This window comes from Panulirus ornatus, chromosome 62 (genome assembly GCF_036320965.1).
Source record: "Panulirus ornatus isolate Po-2019 chromosome 62, ASM3632096v1, whole genome shotgun sequence".
Taxonomy (NCBI): domain Eukaryota; kingdom Metazoa; phylum Arthropoda; class Malacostraca; order Decapoda; family Palinuridae; genus Panulirus; species Panulirus ornatus.
Window position 1 is genome coordinate 13893737 of NC_092285.1, and position 14756 is coordinate 13908492.

Here is a 14756-nt window from a genome sequence, read left to right on the forward strand (position 1 = left end):
AGTTTATGGTGGATGTAGTGATGCACTGTTAGTGATGCACTGTTAGTGGTACTTACTGTAGGTTGAGGTAGTAGTATGGAGGAAGGTAGAATATGGTTGTGGTGGTTATTGTAAACCTTTTGTGCAGCTGCAGTCCAATGTCCCCTTACAGACACGTACACATACATAAACAGACACAGACACACACACACGTATGCAATGTTTGTCATTCAAAGTTCTCCCCTCGACAATTTTTTTTCAGATATTTTCCTAACCTGGACAATTGGGCTACGAAAATGCAGTGTGGCAGGCAGCAACACCCTGGCGACAGTAGCAGCAACAGTCATGGTAAGAGGCCTGGAGCAGGTTGTGGCCTGGAGCAGGTTGTCCTGCAATGCGGGGTAGTTATCATTATTCTTGTCACTGCAACAGTATTAAATACTTAACATTTATAAAGCATCACTTCATTCAAGATTACCACAACTGATGAAATACTGTAAATATTCAGGAAGGGGGAACCCTGCATTTTACAACCTCCTGCCACACTAAATACGGCACCAGCTGTGTTGGGACTATTTGCAGGTAATGGTACCAGCTGGAGAGGTGTGCAAGGTTCAAGATGCTGTAGCTAGGGAGAGCAGCAGTAGCAGCCCCAAATAGAAGAAAGTTATCCTGCAGTGATGAGTAGTTGTATTATTCTTGTCATTGCAATAAGATTTTTTTTTTTTAAATCAGTTCACTGAAGATTACAAAGCCAAAAAAATACCATAAAAATTATGGAAGGGAGGAATCTTGCTTTTCGCCCTCCTCCCACCACCCTAAACACACAGCAGTACCTGTCGGCACTAATTGCAGATAATGGTCCCAGCTGGAGAGGTGTGCATGGTTCCAGGAGATGCAGCCACGAACAGCAAATGCCCCAACAGCAGGTTATATTGCAGTGACGGGTAGCTGTATTTCCATTCTTGTCACTGAAATAGTGTTAAAGATTTAGCTTTTATGCATTATCAGTTCATTCACGATTACCAAATTGATGAAATACTGTGAATATTCAGGGAGGATGGAATCTTGTATTTCACAACCTTCCATCACACTAAATAAAGCAGTAGCTGTGTTAGGACTTCTTACAGACAACTGTTCCACCTGGAGAGATGTGCAAGGTTCCAGATGTAGCTTCTATGAGATGCAGCCAGGAACAGCAGCAACCCCAAACAGCAGGTTATATTGTAGTGTTGGTTAGTTATTTCCATTCTCATGAATGAAATGAAAAAGATATAACTTCTATAAATCATCGGTTCATTCACGATTACCAAATTGATGAAATATTGTAAATATTCAGGAAGGAAGGAATCTTGTATTTCTTAACCTTCCATCACACTAAACATGCACAGCAGCAGCTGTGTTAGGACTTCTTGCAGGCAATGGTCCCCGCTGGAGAGGTGTGCAAGGTTCCAGATGTAGCAAGCAGCCTAAAAAAGATTACATTGCAGTGATGGGTAGTTATTTCCATTCTTGTCACTGAAATGATAAATTTAACTAATATAAATTCAGTTCATTCACAATTACCAAACTGATGAAATACTGTAAATATTCAGGAAGGGAGAAATTTTGCATTTTACACCCTCCCATCACGCTAAACATGCACTGCAGCAGCTATGTTAGGACTTCTTGCAGGCAATGAACCCAGCTGAAGATGTGTGCAAAGTTCCAGAAGTGGCTTCCACGAGATGCAACCAGGAACAGTAGCAGTCCCAAACAGCAGTTTATGCTGCAGTGATGGGTAGTTATTTCCATTCTCGTCATTGAAATGATAGGTACAACTAATATAAATTCAGTTCATTTACGCTTACCAAACTGATGAAATACTGTACATATTCAGGGAGAAATCTTGCATTTTACACCCTCCCATCACACTAAACATGCACAGCAGCAGCTGTCTCTGGACTTCTTGCAGGCAATGGTTCCAGCCGGAGAGGTGTGCAAGGTTCTAGATGTAGCTTCCATGAGATGCAACCAGGAACAGTAGCAGCCTAAAAGAGCATGTTATATTGAAGTGAGCGGTAATTATTTCCATTCTTGTCATTGAAATGATTGATTTAACTTCTATAAAATCAGTTCATTCATAATTACCAAACTGATGAAATACTATAAATATTCAGGGAGAAATCTTGCATTTTTCACCCTCCTGTCACACTAAACATGCACAGCAGCAGCTGTGTTAGGATTTTTTGCAGGCAATGGTCCCAGCTGGAGAGGTGTATATGGTTCCAGATGTAGCTACCATGAGATGCAACCAGGAACAGTAGCAGCCCACAACAGCAGGTTACATTGCAGTAATGGGTAGTTATTTCCATTCTCGTCACTGAAATGAAAGATTTAATTTCTATTAATTGTCAGTCTATTCACAATAAACAAACTGATGTAATACAGTAAATATTCAGGAAGGGAGAAATCTTGCATTTTACAACCTCCCATCACACTAAACATGCACAGCAGCAGCTGTTAGCACTTTTTGCAGGTAATGGTACCAGTTGGAGAGGTGTGCAAGGGTCCAGATGTACTTAGGAGAGCAGCAGCTGCACAGAACAGAAGCAGGTTATCCTGCAGTGATAGGTAGTTGAATCATTCTTCGCTATAATGGTATTTAAGATTCAACTTGTATAAATTGGTTTATTCATGATTACCAAAACTGATAAATGCTGTAAATATTAATAAAGGGAGGGATCTTTCATTTTACAATCTCCCTCCACACAAAACACACTGCAGCAACTATATTAGCTCTTTTTTGCAGATGCTACTAGCTGGGGTGCTAAGCAAGGAACCAGGAGCTGTAGTTGCCTAAAGCCAGATGCAGCAACCAAAATCAGGAGGCAAAGCCAGGTGTATAAAGCCATTTTACTCTTCACTGAAGATTAAGATCTAATGACCCAAGTTAGTTTGAAAGGTTCCACACATTGATTCTTTCAGGTATGGGTTACAAAGGTAGTCAACACTAGGATTGGAGGTTTAACTTTAAATTATCAATTCAACATTATATTCATTAGGAGATGAAATGTGTATACTGAATCATACCTACTTTCTTGTAATCTTAACCATGACATCACAGCAACAGGTACACTTAAGTTGACCTTTTTTTTTTTTCAGAAAATGGCCACAAACTGGAGATGGTTACCAATGTCTTCACTTCAAACTCTGGAAATGCACCACCTGTTTAAAAAGATATTCAAGGTCATCCTACTCTTACGTCCATACTGAGGTTAGTGTTGGCCTACGCATATTTTGTCTTTAACTGACATTTAGATTGATTTACGACCTAATCAATATTTTTGCCTCTTAATACTGTTTGTAATGCATAGGTGAGATATTTTTACATCTGCTTAAACTGCCCACAGTTATGCGAGAGCAGGAAACAGTACATATCTAATAAAATATGGCTAAATATTGCATAAAAATGTATGGCACTAACTGCAACTCATGCTACCTACATAACTTTGTCCTAATTCTTTGCCCCATTGAAAATGCTTACCAGGCTCTGCTTACTCTTTACCTTTTCATCACTGTATAATGGGCCTATTCCATGATATTGTTGGTCACTGGCACCTAGGAACATAAACACTGAATGATCCATGATAGCAAAAGCCAGGAACATAATCTTGAGAAAACTTGACCGAGATGTCACTGCAGAATAAAACGAAAAGTTGGTTACATGCAAACCTTTCGAACATCTGTGGTCTTTTGATTGTCTATATCTAGTAGGGCTGAAAATCTAACCTGTACAGAAACCAAATAAAAAAAATAAGTTTGGTAGGACATGCCTTATTAGGAAAAGCATTTACTTGCACATGAAAGTAATAATGCTACTCTTGCCTATACAGTTTTTTCCCTTTCCAGATACTGGCTAAACTAACTTGCCTACTGAATGATACGAGACAAACGACGGACACTGCCATCAATACATTTTTCAGACGTCTTCTCTACTACAGTAAGTTTGATAAGAGTTAGTTGAAAGTCTACCTGACAGTTGCCAAAATGGAAATGCACATTTTTTAAATTACTAGAAATCTGGATATATGCAAGAATATATTTAAAAGAAAAATCCCTAAATACTATGCACACATCTAATAAATTGTTTTCCGTTTTTTATAGATGCCGATGGATAAAACTGCTTACCAAGCATTGCTCCTACAACTGGGGCATCCACAAGTTCTGGAAACTAAATTTTGTCAGTAGTTATAAAGACAATGTTAACAGTATACATTAGTTTGTTGTATGATAGTTAAACAAATGGGGCCCCATGATTTTAGAACTCCATCCAGTTCAAGGTGGAATGATAGGATGTTTAAAAAAAAAAATCGATGCTATTAATTCCTTGGTACCAAAATGAAATTAAGCTTGTCAACTTATTTTAACTGGAGCAACAATGACCTTTTGTAATGTATATTGAAAGGTAATTAATAAAAAATAATTCTGGTTAAACCTATAATTTATCCTGTTCAAACTATAAAGTATCTAAGTGCTGTAAAATGGTTTTTGTTTACCTCATGGAATGAATGAAGTTTACGAAAGTACAGTAAAAACTAAATCTGCCACTAAAATGATTGGAAACTCTTGTCTATCCGTTTACTACATCTGTATTTTCTCGAAACTTTGCAATTTCCTGTTTGCATGGTATTAAAGACTATGGAGGCTTTATTTGTTCTTGTAAAAGTGAGCATGTTATTCGTCTGCTGCTGGCACCACATACTTAAGACTAAAAATGCTGTAAATTCCAGGATGATTTTGAATGCCAGATCACCTTTTACTATACTTTAAAAACCCTTGCTTCATGGACTTGGGACAAAAGCATAATTAAGTCTTGCTTTAATTCTATAAATTACACAAAAGATGGTTTTATGAATTCTGAAGAGATTCAGGGGAAAAATGTTTAAATTGTAAAGCAAATAATGCAAGAACCTTTGTGCATATTTTGAATGAGACCATTAACTATGAGAATTTAATTTAAAAAAAAATCTGTCACAGGCTAGCCATTCAAAGGACTGGTTTAAAATTTAAAGTTAATTGAAAAGTACATTAAAAAAAGTTGTCAACAGCTGCTTATAAGTGGGATGTAAGGTGCATGCTGTAGGGCTTTGTTTGAAGGATTTTTGTCAGGACTAAAGTGATAAATGTCCATGGATGCTAAAGCTGAGAAGTAATCGACAAATTAGAAGACGTCGAAAGTAGTTGTGTAGCTAATTCATCCACAATAAATGTTAGGATAATAAATACTTAAATTTTCTGGATAAGATGAGCATGTACAAAATCAAAGATTGTACCTGAATTAGGAGAGCATAATCATATGGAGAGCCTGCATGCTATAAGGATGCCACCCATGGAAGAAATGAACAGACGAATCTTGCTCACAAGCTCCAGGTTTCTGAAAAAAAGCTAAAATGTTAATTCAGTTCACAAACTGCATAAGATTTTGTAAACTTGTTTGACATTACAAGTCATGTCATTTGTGGATGAATGAAATTGGTCAAGTTCTGTAATGAAACTATCAAAGTTAGTATAGTGCAACTTAAAACATTGTAAAGCCCCAAGTCTAGGACCCCAGAATTGTAAACAAAATTTAATAAAATCACTTTAAACGATAGTTTTCAATAAACCTTTCAAGGAATAAATAGTATTTATGCAAAAATATATCATTCTGTACAAAATGCATGATGAAGGTATTAAAGGGATAGAATTAATGGTCTATCAGTGATAATCTATCATTCTGATCTATCTCTGAATAAATCTATTCATTACCCTTGGACCAATATCTATGGTTAAAGTCCTGGTGTAACTCAAGTCATTTCTAAAGGTTCCTGCATCCTAAGGGGCACTTCTCACAGAAACATGTTAATGTAGACTCCTTTAGGGTAATAACTTCTTTAAAGGGACTGTACTTCTAATAAGACAACCCTGCTAAAAGCAACTTTTGTACAGAATAAGTCCAGTAACACCTATCTGACTTCATTTTACCCACAAAAAAGGCATGGTAGAGTACCACAAAAGAAAAGCATGTGGGTCAATGAAATATATATACTATCCTTCTTTATTCATTATAACTTTCAATGTTTTACATAAAAGGCATTTCTATCTACCTATATCAATGATGCCTATTCCACTTAGGAACTCCCTCAAGAGTCATCAACACTGAACTCCCAAGCCACGTCTTAGCCAGCTTTCTATCACTGCCACAACTGTTTCCTGAAAGTATATATATATTTTTTCTTTTTTTCAAAAGAAGGAACAGAGAAGGGGGCCAGTGAGGATATTCCCTCAAAGGCCCAGTCCTCTGTTCTAAACGCTACCTCGCTAACACGGGAAATGGCGAATAGTTTGAAAGAAAGATATTTTTTTTTTTTTTGCTTTGTCGCTGTCTCCCGCGTTTCCGAGGTAGCGCAAGGAAACAGACGAAAGAAATGGCCCAACCCCCCCCCCCATACACATGTATATACATACGTCCACACACGCAAATATACATACCTACACAGCTTTCCATGGTTTACCCCAGACGCTTCACATGCCTTGATTCAATCCACTGACAGCACGTCAACCCCGGTATACCACATCGCTCCAATTCACTCTATTCCATGCCCTCCTTTCACCCTCCTGCATGTTCAGGCCCCGATCACACAAAATCTTTTTCACTCCATCTTTCCACCTCCAATTTGGTCTCCCTCTTCTCCTCGTTCCCTCCACCTCCGACACATATATCCTCTTGGTCAATCTTTCCTCACTCATTCTCTCCATGTGCCCAAACCATTTCAAAACACCCTCTTCTGCTCTCTCAACCACGCTCTTTTTATTTCCACACATCTCTCTTACCCTTACGTTACTCACTTGATCAAACCACCTCACACCACACATTGTCCTCAAACATCTCATTTCCAGCACATCCATCCTCCTGCGCACAACTCTATCCATAGTCCATGCCTCGCAACCATACAACATTGTTGGAACCACTATTCCTTCAAACATACCCATTTTTGCTTTCCGAGATAATGTTCTCGACTTCCACACATTCTTCAAGGCCCCCAGAATTTTCGCCCCCTCCCCCACCCTATGATCCACTTCCGCTTCCATGGTTCCATCCGCTGCCAGATCCACTCCCAGATATCTAAAACACTTTACTTCCTCCAGTTTTTCTCCATTCAAACTCACCTCCCAATTGACTTGACCCTCAACCCTACTGTACCTAATAACCTTGCTCTTATTCACATTTACTCTTAACTTTCTTCTTTCACACACTTTACCAAACTCAGTCACCAGCTTCTGCAGTTTCTCACATGAATCAGCCACCAGCGCTGTATCATCAGCGAACAACAACTGACTCACTTCCCAAGCTCTCTCATCCCCAACAGACTTCATACTTGCCCCTCTTTCCAAAACTCTTGCATTTACCACCCTAACAACCCCATCCATAAACAAATTAAACAACTATGGAGACACCACACACCCCTGCCGCAAACCTATATATATATATATATATATATATATATATATATATAATCCCTGGGGATAGGGGAGAAAGAATACTTCCCACGTATCGCTGCGTGTCGTAGAAGGCGACTAAAAGGGGAGTGAGCGGGTGGCTGGAAATCCTCCCCTCTCGTTTTTTTTCAATTTTCCAAAAGAGGGAACGGAGAAGTGGACCAGGTGAGGATATTCCCTCAAAGGCCCAGTCCTCTGTTCTTAACACTACCTCGCTGACGTGGGAAATGGCGAATAGTACGAAAGATATATATATATATATATATATATATATATATATATATATATATATATATATTTTTTTTTTTTTTGCTTTGTCGCTGTCTCCCGCGTTTGCGAGGTAGCGCAAGGAAACAGACGAAAGAAATGGCCCAACCCCCCCATACACATGTATATACATACGTCCACACACGCAAATATACATACCTACACAGCTTTCCATGGTTTACCCCAGACGCTTCACATGCCTTGATTCAATCCACTGACAGCACGTCAACCCCGGTATACCACATTGCTCCAATTCACTCTATTCCTTGCCCTCCTTTCACCCTCCTGCATGCTCAGGCCCCGATCACACAAAATCTTTTTCACTCCATCTTTCCACCTCCAATTTGGTCTCCCTCTTCTCCTCGTTCCCTCCACCTCCGACACATATATTCTCTTGGTCAATCTTTCCTCACTCATTCTCTCCATGTGCCCGAACCATTTCAAAACACCCTCTTCTGCTCTCTCAACCACGCTCTTTTTATTTCCACACATCTCTCTTACCCTTACGTTACTTACTCGATCAAACCACCTCACACCACACATTGTCCTCAAACATCTCATTTCCAGCACATCCATCCTCCTGCGCACAACTCTATCCATAGCCCACGCCTCGCAACCATATAACATTGTTGGAACCACTATTCCTTCAAACATACCCATTTTTGCTTTCCGAGATAATGTTCTTGACTTCCACACATTCTTCAAGGCTCCCAGGATTTTCGCCCCCTCCCCCACCCTATGATCCACTTCCGCTTCCATGGTTCCGTCCGCTGCCAGATCCACTCCCAGATATCTACAACACTTTACTTCCTCCAGTTTTTCTCCATTCAAACTTACCTCCCAATTGACTAGACCCTCAACCCTACTGTACCTAATAACCTTGCTCTTATTCACATTTACTCTTAACTTTCTTCTTTCACACACTTTACCAAACTCAGTCACCAGCTTCTGCAGTTTCTCACATGAATCAGCCACCAGTGCTGTATCATCAGCGAACAACAACTGACTCACTTCCCAAGCTCTCTCATCCCAAACAGACTTCATACTTGCCCCTCTTTCCAAAACTCTTGCATTCACCTCCCTAACAACCCCATCCATAAACAAATTAAACAACCATGGAGACATCACACACCCCTGCCGCAAACCTACATTCACTGAGAACCAATCACTTTCCTCTCTTCCTACACATACACATGCCTTACATCCTCGATAAAAACTTTTCACTGCTTCTAACGACTTGCCTCCCACACCATATATTCTTAATACCTTCCACAGAGCATCTCTATCAACTCTATCATATGCCTTCTCCAGATCCATAAATGCTACATACAAATCCATTTGCTTTTCTAAGTATTTCTCACATACATTCTTCAAAGCAAACACCTGATCCACACATCCTCTACCACTTCTGAAACCACACTGCTCTTCCCCAATCTGATGCTCTGTACATGCCTTCACCCTCTCAATCAATATCCTCCCATATAATTTACCAGGAATACTCAACAAACTTATACCTCTGTAATTTGAGCACTCACTCTTATCCCCTTTGCCTTTGTACAATGGCACTATGCACGCATTCCACCAATCCTCAGGCACCTCACCATGAGTCATACATACATTAAATAACCTTACCAACCAGTCAACAACACAGTCACCCCCTTTTTTAATAAATTCCACTGCAATACCATCCAAACCTGCTGCCTTGCCGGCTTTCATCTTCCGCAAAGCTTTTACTACCTCTTCTCTGTTTACCAAATCATTTTCCCTAACCCTCTCACTTTGCACACCACCTAGACCAAAACACCCTATATCTGCCACTCTATCATCAAACACATTCAACAAACCTTCAAAATACTCACTCCATCTCCTTCTCACATCACCACTACTTGTTATCACCTCCCCATTTGCGCCCTTCACTGAAGTTCCCATTTGCTCCCTTGTCTTACGCACTTTATTTACCTCCTTCCAGAACATCTTTTCATTCTCCCTAAAATTTAATGATACTCTCTCACCCCAACTCTCATTTGCCCTTTTTTTCACCTCTTGCACCTTTCTCTTGACCTCCTGTCTCTTTCTCTTATACATCTCCCACTCAATTTCATTTTTTCCCTGCAAAAATCGTCCAAATGCCTCTCTCTTCTCTTTCACTAATACTCTTACTTCTTCATCCCACCACTCACTACCCTTTCTAATCAACCCACCCCCCACTCTTCTCATGCCACAAGCATCTTTTGCGCAATCCATCACTGATTCCCTAAATACATCCCATTCCTCCCCCACTCCCCTTACTTTCAAACTATTCGTTGTTTCCCGCATTATATATATTATTTATTATTATTTTATTTTGCTTTGTCGCTGTCTCCCGCGTTTGCAAGGTAGCGAGCGCAAGGAAACAGACAAAAGAAATGGCCCAACCCACCCACATACACATGTATATATATACACGTCCACACACGCAAATATACATACCTATACATCTCAATGTACACATATATATACACACACAGACATATACATATATACACATGTACATAATTCATACTGTCTGCCTTTATTCCCATCGCCATCTCGCCACACATGGAATAACATCCCCCTCCCCCCTTATGTGTGCGAGGTAGCGCTAGGAAAAGACAACAAAGGCCCCATTCGTTCACACTCAGTCTCTAGCTGTCATGTAATAATGCCCGAAACCACAGCTCCCTTTCCACATCCAGGCCCTACAGAACTTTCCATGGCTTACCCCAGACGCTTCACATGCCCTGATTCAATCCATTGACAGCACATCGACCCTGGTATACCACATCGATCCAATTCACTCTATTCCTTGCCTGCCTTTCACCCTCCTGCATGTTCAGGCCCCGATCACTCAAAATCTTTTTCACTCCATCTTTCCACCTCCAATTTGGTCTCCCACTTCTCCTCATTCCCTCCACCTCTGACACATATATCATCTTGGTCAATCATTCCTCACTCATTCTCTCCATGTGCCCAAACCATTTCAAAACATCCTCTTCTGCTCTCTCAACCACACTCTTTTTATTTCCACACATCTCTCTTACCCTTACATTACTTACTCGATCAAACCACCTCACACCACATATTGTCCTCAAACATCTCATTTCCAGCACATCCACCCTCCTGCGCACAACTCTATCCATAGCCCACGCCTCGCAACCATACAACATTGTTGGAACCACTATTCCTTCAAACATACCAATTTTTGCTTTCCAAGATAATGTTCTCGACTTCCACACATTCTTCAAGGCTTCCAGGATTTTCGCCCCCTCCCCCACACTATGATTCACCTCTGCTTCCATGGTTCCATCCGCTGCCTAGTCCACTCCCAGATATCTAAAACACTTTACTTCCTCCAGTTTTTCTCCATTCAAACTTATGTGTGTGTGTGTGTGTGTGTGTGTATATACATGTGTGGATGGGCTATGCTTCATCTGTTTCCTGGCACTACCTTGCTGACGTGGGAAATGGTGATTAAGTATAATAAATATGATAAATGAAATATAGAAATTTTTCATATAGTTTTCACATTCTATGAAGTTTAAGGAAAAATTATGGAAAATAATTTTTCTCAATATACAATATGGATATTTCTAAACTATAACTGGGTGAACTATCAAAATGACAGTCTTAGATTCTGTATGTTTCCTTAGAATGACCAGAATTCTACTGTAAAACAAAATAGTGTACCAGTGTATGCCAGGTCTTCAAGTGTATCCTCAGCAGATAAATTTGTTATCAAAGCAGGTCAGGTTGGGAATCTAGGGGGCTGACAAGGAGAACTGGAAATGCAGATGTTACCTGTAGCATCTTATTAATGGACCTTACAGTACACACGGCCAATCTTTCTCAAAAGTTTTTTGTCATCATCTTCACTGCAATCATGGTGGCCTTGTGCAATGTCATTTCCAATTTCCTGCAAAAATAAGTTTTCAAATCCTATGTTGGTTAAAGAAAAATTGTAGAAAATGATCACTTGTTTTCTTTCAATATGTAATACTGATACTCTACACTATAACTGCTTAAATTATCAAAATAATTGACCTGGTTAGATTATCAAAAAAACTGATCTCTCATCTGTGTTTCCTTCAGATTATTTCTAATCTCTAGAATAACCAGAATATACTTTCAGTACACTATAATTCTAAAACTGAATAACATATACCAGCCAAAATTGTCAAGATTAATTTGATATACAGCAAGTGAAGCTGCGGATCAAAAATCCCCAGCAGATGTCCGATTGTCAAGGAAGCATGAGGTCCATGCTGCTGGAGGTCCACGAAACAAGTTGTCCAGATGGCCTGCATGGGAGTCCTAAAGGCAATGGTCCACATTCCTGAGGGAACACAGAACCTGGGGGTCTAGAAGGCTAGAGTTACAGGAAGCCAGATGTCCAGATGGCTGGAGGGTCCAGCAGGCCAGAAGTCCAGATGGCTGGAAGTCTAATTGGTCAAGATCCAGGAGGCTGCTCAAGTGGCCAAGTGTCCAAGAGGCCACTCAGGTACTTAGCACAACAAAGTTTAATAATTAACTTGACCATCAAAAACTGCAGTAAAAATCAAATAAAAAATAACTTGTGTAGAAAATTATGAAAAACAAGAAGCAAGAAATGCCTGTGTCTACAGACAAGGTAAATGAAACTGCTTTTGACACTGGCTACTACCTTTCATTTACAACTCTTAAAAATTAGACTTACATTCTTTTCTTTCAAACTTGTCAGTTGTTTCCCACATCAGCAAGGCAGCACCAGGAACAGATGAAAAGGCCTCATTCATTTACATCCACTTTCTATCTGTCTTGGGTAATGCACCAAAACTAAAGCCTCCTATCCGCAATCAAACCCCACAGACCTTTCCATGGTTTCCCCCACATACTTCAAAACCCTGGTTCAGACCAACGACAATGCATTGCCCCCGTATACTGCACTGCTCCAATTCACTCTATCCTGTGCATGCCTTTCACCCTACAGCATGTTCAGACCATGATCACTCAAAACCTAATTCACTCCATCTTCCCAATTCCATTTTAGTCTCTCTTTCCAATTCTGACATATATATTCTCTTTGACAACCTCTCTTCATTATTCTTTCCATATGCCCAAACCACTCCAGCACACCCTCTTCAGCTCTCTCAATTATACTCTTCTCTCTTACCCTGACATTACAAACTCTATCAACCCTCCTTACACCATACATTGTTCTCTATCCATCTATATCTCTGATGCCCTTTCCCTTCAGAACTTCTATCTAAGGGTGGCTATGGCAAAAGTCTCCATTTATCCCTGTCCTTACATCCCTCCCTTGCATACACCATCCCATGCATCCTTCCACCATTTCCCTCCCTCCAGTATTCTTCCACTCTATTTGCCCATGTCACAAGAGGTCTTCCTCTCACACCAACTCTTTTAATTGTACTATGGTACACTCTCCTTGTAAGCTTCCAGTCTTGCATTCTTTCCAAATGCACAAACCACCTCAAAGTATTTCATTTCACCCATTCTACCACTCAACAATTCATTCCCTTTGCATTCCCTGCCATACCACATATCTCATACACCCTCTCATTTCTTTCTTCATTTGATTTAGTCACACCATAGGCTCTTTTCAAACAGCTCACTTCCACAGCCTGGATTCTTGACCTCTGTGACTCATTCCACGTCCATGTTTCATAGGTCAGGGTTAAGAGGACTATAACAGCTCATTTCCACAGCCTGGATTCTTGACCTCTGTGACTCATTCCATGTCTATGTTTCATAGAGCTTCACTTCCATACCTACACTTTAACCTTCATTATCCAATTAGGAGACCCAATGACTTTCATTATCCTATTAGGAGACCCAATGACTCTTCTGCCCTGTACTGCTCTCTTCCTTTTCTCTCCTTCCATATCACCAAACTTACACGAGACAGCCCTTAAATAGTTAAATATTCTCACCTCTTCCAGTCTTTCTCCCCCATACCCAAAGCACAATTTGGTACATTTTCTTCTTTCACTCTATATGGTTGTACAAAATCAATACTTTCACTCTTCTTTCCCCTCAAACATCACTACTTTACTTTTACTTGTATTTACATTCAATAGCCTATGCTTACACACATCATAAAATATAATACAACCTTCTGCAACTCCTCTGCACTCTCAGCAAACAACAAAGTATCATTTGCAAACAGGCCTGCCATTAGCCACCATATCTCACTGCCACACTCCATCTCTGCACCCCTTTTCCATAGTTTTGCTTTCATCTCTCTTATCCCTCCATCCATATACATATCGAAAACCCACAGTAACATCAGACAGCCTTACCTCACACCAACATGTATATCGAAACTTTTGCTCAACATTCCATCCACTCTTACAAATGCATTGGCTCCACTACAGAAGGCTTCAGCACCATCTAACAGTTGTACCCCTACCCTATATATATATATATATATATATATATATATATATATATATATATATATATATATATATATATATATATATATCCTTAACACATCCCATAAAACATTCCACTTGACTCTGTCATATGCTTTCTCCAGATCCATAAAAGCTGCATACAACTTCCTCCCTTTCACTAAATACTTTTCCATGGTCATCTTTACTATAAACATTTCATTTCTAACACATTCACCCTATTCATACATTCTCATCTATAGCCCATTTTTTGCATTCATACAACAGTCAGAACTTCTACACCTTCAAATGTACCCATCTTTGCCCTCACAGAAAGTAACTTTCTCTTTCTGCACATTCCTCTATCATCTCACAACATTCTCCTCCCCCCATCCACCTTACGATTCACCTCAGCTCCTATGATTCCATTCGCTGCCATGTCCACTCCCCAATTTCTAAACCAATTCATTTCCCCCAAGTTTTCTCCTTTCAAACTCACACCCAAACTAACCTGTCTCTGCAATGCTAAGCCTAATAACCTTGCTTTATTTACATCCACTTCCACTTTTTTCCTTTAAA

At 39.9% G+C, this 14756-nt stretch overlaps 1 protein-coding gene across 12 annotated transcripts in view; it reads right to left on the reverse strand.

The window, feature by feature from the left end:
- The window catches only part of LOC139745678 (uncharacterized), a 44111-nt gene that overhangs the window by 5518 nt on the left and 23837 nt on the right, over positions 1–14756 (reverse strand). For 2 of the 12 annotated variants that reach the window (XM_071656083.1, XM_071656079.1), the window contains exons 6-14: positions 11948–12118; positions 11473–11698; positions 6108–6213; positions 5295–5395; positions 3527–3657; positions 3052–3186; positions 1830–2341; positions 816–950; positions 255–368 (exon numbers count right to left, since the gene is read on the reverse strand). The gene's annotated coding sequence lies outside the window, so the exon portion shown is untranslated. Of the gene's footprint in view, positions 1–254; positions 369–815; positions 951–1829; positions 2342–3051; positions 3187–3526; positions 3658–5294; positions 5396–6107; positions 6214–11472; positions 12119–14756 lie in introns of all 12 variants that reach the window. The other 10 variants (XR_011711911.1, XR_011711907.1, XR_011711909.1 and 7 more) reach the window with 10 other exon arrangements.